This window comes from Lichenostomus cassidix, unplaced genomic scaffold, assembly GCF_008360975.1.
Source record: "Lichenostomus cassidix isolate B80296 unplaced genomic scaffold, HeHo_3.0 HiC_scaffold_901, whole genome shotgun sequence".
Classification (NCBI taxonomy): domain Eukaryota; kingdom Metazoa; phylum Chordata; class Aves; order Passeriformes; family Meliphagidae; genus Lichenostomus; species Lichenostomus cassidix.
In genome coordinates this window covers 1-7,037 of record NW_028147616.1, presented here as the reverse complement: position 1 = coordinate 7,037, position 7,037 = coordinate 1, and the positions used below count along the sequence as shown (strand labels likewise).

General features: G+C 52.0%; 1 pseudogene; it reads right to left on the bottom strand.

The window, feature by feature from the left end:
- Positions 1-404: 404 nt before the first annotated feature.
- Positions 405-5,080, bottom strand: LOC146421805 (dnaJ homolog subfamily A member 4-like; annotated as a pseudogene).
- Between the last annotated feature and the right edge of the window lie 1,957 nt (positions 5,081-7,037).

Genomic DNA, 7,037 nt, shown 5'->3' with positions numbered 1-7,037 from the left:
TAGTGGGATGGGGATTTGGGATGAGAGCTGGCCCTGGGGGATGTCAGGATGGGGATTTGGGGAGGGGGGACCATGGGATGGGAATATGGGATGAGCCCCTTTCCTGACAGTGGACTCACAGCTGATACTCATCACAGTAGCAAGCATTAGCCCTTTCTTAGCTCCTGGTACACCTTTTTATACCCTTTCTTCACATGCATAACAGGTGTTTCTTATTACATTACAGTCAGTTAGTAAACTACCCACAGGTGCCTTTTCTAATTAGTCAGACACATCCGCATTCTCTGCTTCATTCGCTAACAAAGTTGTTTATCTCGCTTGTTTAGGGGCACAGCTGTAGCTTATTTAGGTCTAGGTTGCCCGCAGCCTTTTCCTATCTTACCACAATTCCCCCTTTTTGCTTTTCAACCACAAATGACATGTATTTCCACCAGTTTCTCCCTTGGAAGCTAGTAGTGCTTTGGAAACTGAACCAAAATTTGTATATTCAGGCTGCTTTAGTCCATTGGAGATTTGTAGACAGGCATTCCTTCATTGTAGATACACTTTAGGTTATTATGTTTCATCACTGCGCCTGGCTTAGCAGATATGACAAGAACTTTGTTGTTTCGAGTTTCAATTGTCTTTTGGAAACTACAGAAAGCTTTGGAGAGTTGAATTTTCAATTTTGTGATTAAGTCATGCCATCATCTCTGAAAGAGATTGTGATTCTTTTAATCAAGCACAATTATAACCTTACCAGGCTCCAGATCAGGCTTTTGGTCACCTTTTCTATCTGACCATCTTTCATAGCCTTGTCAACATGAACTTGTATGACTTTTTCTTTTCTCTTACAACCTTATTGCCATTGTAATTGTCACACTTGTCCTTTGGATTTATTCTTTCACTTCAGTCTTTGCATTCTGGACACACAGTTTGGATTTGCTGCACCATGCCAGGTTCAATCTGCTGTACTATAACTTGCATTCCTCTTCTTTTACACGTAGAACATTTTTCTATTGCCTCTCTCTTTTCACCATAACTTTCACACCTTGCACAAATAACATTTTTTAAAAATTCACAGCAGAATGTCCAAAATAAACTTTTCTTCTGCTGACATTTGAGCCCCCATTTCTATGTTCCCAGCTGCTCACCTGGGGTCGGGTGTTGTAGCAATGTGGGTTTTAGGATTCCATGTGCTCCTTTGTGCCTCTGCTCTGTATACCATTGGTTAATTTTGAAATATGCTCTGCTGTACCTCAAAACCTATTGGTGTGTACCCTCCTGCCCATCTTCCCTTTGTCCTCCTGGGACTGGCTCAGAGAGAGCCAGCCCCTGCCCCCTCTCCATCCCCTTAAAAGGCAGAGCCTGGATTACCTCGTGGTCTTTCCATCTCTGGGCTGCTAGCATCCCCTCCCTGCCTTGTGTCCCTTCCCCCTTCTTTTTCCCTGCACCCCTTTTCCCGTTGCCCCAAATAAACATCCCTAGTAGAACAGAGATGGAGTCCAGTTCTTCCTTCGTATCACTATTTTCCTGCTTGAATTGACGCGGTTGGAAGACTGCCACCATGCCACAGAACCTCGGGGGCCGCCCGCCCCGGATCCGGTGGGATTTACAAGAACCAGAGACCCGGTCCAGGGGGGAGCCGGCCTATGCCACCCTCCCGGACCGTGATACAACAGGGTGTCTCTTTTATTTCTTTCTTTCTTAAATCGTCCAGACTTCTTCAGGCTCTCACTCTGCCTGTTTGCTTGGTTGGACTCCTCCAGGACAGCGCCTCCTGCAGGAGGGACAGGACAGTGTCCAGGTCACCTGGGGGACAGTGGGGACGGGGGGGACAGGAGGGAACAGTGGGGTCAGAGGGGACAGGAGGGGACAGTGAGGGTGATGCCTTAAGGATTTTTCGCTTTTATTTTTCATGCATCTGTAGTTTTGGTGTGTAGCTCTATGCTCCATATAAAGTGCTAAAACCCTCTGTTCCCAGCATTTTAGACAAAACAATTCCTCTCAGTTGGAAAATCCAAGAACACTTTGCTGCCTCAGAGCCTCAAATTATGTAAACAATAGTGAATTGGGGGGAGCAAGCTTGGAGTGATTGATATCATCACCTGAAGGTGTTATTAGAGAATTGAGGCATGATATGTTAAGAGACAGAACTTATAAAAGGTGAAGATCTCATGACTCACCATCCATTCTGGGTGTAGTCTCTCAAGTAGGCTCTGTCTGCCCCAAATGTACATAAAGGCCTTTAATAAATTGATCTGCTTTTTATTCTCCTAACTTTGTCTTGGCCTCTGTTTCAGGTAAGCCCTGTTTTAGGCATCAAGGGGACAGTGGAGACAGTTGGATCAGGGGGGCCGGGGGGGACAGTGGGGCCGGGGGGGGGGTAAAGCAGGGTGTGTGTATGTGGGGAACAAAGGAAAACCTGGGGGAAAAGTTCTGGGTGGGGAAATGTTTTGGAGAGAGAAGTGGGAGGGGGAAATAAGGGATGGGAAATGGGGGAAAAAGGATGGAGAAAAAGGGGGGAAGGGGGAGAAAAGGGGGAGAAAACCAGGAGGGGATGGGGAAAAATGGGGAAAGGAAAAGTTTCAGAGGTGGAAATTCATGGGAAAGGGAAAATACTTGGGGGAAGGAAAAGTTTGGGGAAAGAAAACTTGGGAGGAAAAGTTTGGGAGAAGGAGGAAAAGTGTGGGGAGAAAGAAAAAGTTTGGAGGGAAAAAGTTTGGGGGGAGGGGGAAAGGTTTGGGGGGAAGAGGAAAATTTGGGGGAGGAAAAGTTTGGGGGGAAAAATTTTGGGAGAAAAAACCAAAAGTTTGGGGAAAGGAAAAGTTTGGGAGGAGGAAACTTGTGGGAAAAGGGAGGAAAATTTGTGGGAAATAAAAGGAAAACTCCTGGAGAAGTCAGGACATGTCCAGCTGGAGCTTTGCCCCCCCAAATGCTCCAAATTCCAGGTGCTCACCAGGCTGGGCCGAGGGGCCAGATCCCTCTGGATTTGGGCGCTCCCTCTGGTCCCCATTGTCCCCCTTTTTCGGGATGTCCTAGCTGGCCCCACCTGGAAAAGGGGGACACAAATGGGGCAGTTTTGGGGTCACAGAGGGGGGGGACCACCCAAAATCCCCCCAAACTCCCCCTGGGGCTCTGGGGGGAGCTCAAAGCTGAGCTGCAGCTCCTCCTCCTCCTCCTCCTCTACGGGCTTCAGGGTTTCCTGCTCCTCAATCCCAGGGAATTCCCATTTCCTCTTTTCCTCCAAAATTCCACTTTGGGGTGTCCCCCTCTCCTTCTTTTCCCAGGGACCCCCGGCCTGGCGGGTGCCCCTTTTTTCCTTCTTTTCCACAGCTTCCATTTGGAGGATCCCCTGTTTTCCCCTCTTTTCCAGAGCCTTTTTGGGGTTTCCCCTTTTCCAGGGTTTCTATTTGGGGGATTCCCTTTTCCCCCCCTCTTTTCCAGACCCCCCCTTTGGGGGGTCCCTCCCCTTTTCTCCAGGTCCTTCCAGGGCCACCCCTACTGGGGCCGGGCCCCCAGTCCCAGGGAATTCCCAGGGGTTTTTGGGGGCTGCACCCTCTGGGAACAGGAGCTGTTCCGGGGGGCTCCAGGGAGAATTTGGAGTTTTCAGTGTCGTTGTCATTGCTGAATGTCACCTGGAAGGGGGAGACAAACGGGGACAGGGCTGGGTTTGGGGTTTCAGCCCCAAATTTCTATCCCAAAACTTTTTCTTCCTCCCCAAAGTTTTCCCCCTGAATTTCCCCCCCAGCTTTTCCCATCCCAAAACTTTCCCCCCAAAAAAACTTTCCTCCTAAAATTTTCCTTCCTCTCCCAAACTTTTCCTCCCCCAAACCTTTTCCTTTCCCCCAAAATTCCCCCCAAACTTTTTCTCCCCAAAGCTTTTCCCCCAAATTTCCCTTCCCAAACTTTCCCCCAAAACTTTCCTCTCCCCAATTCCCCTCCAAAGCTTACCCCCCAAATTTCCCTTCCCAAACATTCCCCACCAAACCTTTCCCCCAAAACTTTTTCTCTCCCCCGAATCTCCCTCCCCAAATTTCCCTCCCCACAGTACCCCCAACCTTTCCCACTCCTCCAAAAGATTCCCTCTCCCTCATTCCCCCTCCCCCCAAAACTTTCCCTCCCAAAAATTCCCAAACTTCCCTTCCCCCATTCCCACTCACCCTGATCCAGGACTTGACCCTTCTCGGGATTTTGGGGGCCCTGCAGAGCCAGGAATGGCCCCCGAGGGGGGAAGGAGGACTCTCTACTGAAGATGGTGAAGGGGGTCCTGGGGCCACCCAGCAGCACCTTTGGGGGCACCCCCGTTTTGGGGTGGGGGGTGCAGGCCCCCCCCGGCCACAGGACAATGGGGGGGGGACCTTGGTGTCTGAGTCCCCCAAAGTGAAAACGTCCCCAATGTTGGGGGGCTTCGCTTTTGGGGTCTTCCCCAACTTGGCCTTGGGGGATTTGGCTTTTAAGGGTCTGGCCTTGGAAGCCTTGGGGGGCACTTTGGGGCTTTTGGGGGGCACTTTGAGGCTTATGGGTGTGGCTAGCACAGGTCTTTCCCATGAGAATTCCTTTTGTGTTTTATAAATAAAGATAAAGTTTGGATGTTATTAAAAACAGTGTCCCAAGATCTGGTCGGTGCAGGCCTGGCCAATCAGGCCTAGGGGGAGGTTTCTGACTGACCAATCTGGGTGACCTTTGAAAACTCTATATATATGATGAAATCAAAACAATAAAGGTCTTTTTCCTTCTTGCCACTGAGAACTGGGTTCTTTGCTAGCGGCTCAACAGCAACATATGGGGGTTTGGCTTTTTGGGGTCCAGCCTTGGCAGCTTTGGGGGGTGCTTGGGAGGTTTTGGGAGACACTTTGGGTCTTTTAGGAGGTGCTTTTGGGGGGCGCTTTGGGGCTTTGGGGGCTTTTGAGGGGGTCTGGGGTTAGCAGGGGCCCTGTGGCTTGCCAGGCCTGGGCCAGGCCAGCCACGGGGGGGGGCATTTGGGATCCCAGGAGCACCAATCCCGACTCCAGCTCCTCATCCCAGGGGTGGGAGGGGCTGGTCAGGCTCTGCTGGGCCAGCATGGAGTAGCCAGCGGCCAGCAGCTCGGCCAGCAGGCCTGGGGGGTTCCCAGGGGGGTCCCCATTCCCAGGGGGATCCCCATTCCCAGGGGGGTCTGGTGGCTCTGGGATGGGCCAGGAGGAGTCCCTGATCCCAGATGGGTCCCGATTCCTATGGGGGTCCCTGTCCCTGGAAGTGTCCCCATGCCCAGGGGGGTCCCTCTTCCTGGAGAGGTCCCTGTCCCCAAAGGTGTCCCCATTCCCAGGGGGGTTCCACAGCTCCCTGTTCCCAGAAGGGTCCTTATTCCCAAAAGGGTCCCTGTCCCTGAAGGGGTCCTGCAGATCCCTGTTCCCAGAGAGGTCCCTATCCCTGATGGTGTCCCCATTCCCAGATGAGTCCCTGTTCCCAGAGGGATTACTGATCCCAAAAGCATCCCTGTTCCTGGAGGGGTCCCTATCCCTGATGGTGTCCCATTTCCCTGAGGTTCCCCCATTCCCGTGGCTGCCCCCATTCCTGACAGTGCCCCCATTCCTGACAGTGCTCCCATCCCCAGGAGTCCCCCTATTCCCAGAAATCCCCCCATTCCCAGAAATCCCCCTATTCCCAACACCGTCCCCCTGGATCCTGTCCCCCAGCTCCTTCCCGAGCCGCACTCTGGCTCTGGCTCCAGCTCCACAGGCCAGGATTTTCTGTATCAGGGCTAACCCTGGGGCCACCTCCCCAGCCACCAGGAGCCCCCCGGGCTCAGACCAGTAGCCACTGGAGACACAGGAATGTCAGGATGGGATTGTAGCATCCCATGGGATGGCACAGGAAATGCAGGAAATGCAGGAATTCCAGGCTCAGCCTCTTCCCAGTTTTCAGCTCCGGAGAAGCCGTGAGCGCATCTGGCTTCTCTGGGAGCGCAGCCAGAGCCAGCAATTCCAGAGCCGGGCCCTTCAGGAATTCCTCGTCCTTCTCCTCCCCTCCGCTGGGAATGGGGTCAGGAATGGGATCCCTAGGTTTCCTCTCCAGGTGGCCCTTCCGGAGCTGGATCCTGATCCGGTGCGGAGGATCCTGGGGTGATAGAAGGAAATCAAGGGTTAAGGGTTTTGTGTAAAAAGCTTGCATTGCTCACTTGATTGCTTGCTCAACATTTATTATGCTTAGGAAACCAAAAACAAGGATACAGGCTACTGAAAAAAGGAAGCAACCTGACTTGGTTCTTGCTCTGGACCCCTGAAACCGTCTGAGACCAGCTATGAGGCTTGGGCGAAGTCCAGGAGTCCAGTGAGCATGCTTTCGACAACAAAGGTGAAAAGTGCAATACTGAGGAAGACTAGTTACTCACTGGAGACCTTGGCCAAAATCTCTGAGACCCCGGCCCACGACTACCAGGAGGCACTGCGCTGACGCAAGCTTACATATTGATGACTAAGGACTATGCAAATGATTCCGGGGATAGGCTATGAATATGTATAGGCATGTTAGGCAACTTAATGAATATGTAACTTGTAACCCGATATAATCCAAGCAAAGTACTGCTGACGGTGCTCATGCCTTTGGAGTGATCCCCCATGCGCCTCGGCACCGAATAAAGCATACCTACTTTACAACTTTCGAGTTGTGGAGTCTATCTGCGCATCAATTTGGTGACCCAGATGGGACGATCTCTGTCTGCCTGCAGGATTGACTGAGGGGCAGACATCCTAGGCACGTCCCAGGATTTTCCTGGAGGAACTCTGCTCCTCGGCTGCTCACTGCAGGGGCAGAAAATGACCATCTACTACAGTGGAGAAATGGTATGTTTTGGGTATAGGGCTGCTGGTAAATCACACAGAGATGTCTGGCGTACAGCATAGTCCCTGGGGGGAGGGGGGGGCTTGCAAGCCAAAAGGTATTAGGAGCCGGCTAGGGGAGCTGGCTGAGCAGGTTCGTTGTCCGACCAGGCGGTCACTAGCAATCCTGGGGGTGGATCGAGACAATCCATATGGCGTATGAGTGTGGGCACGTGAGATGCAGACCGGATAGTTTGG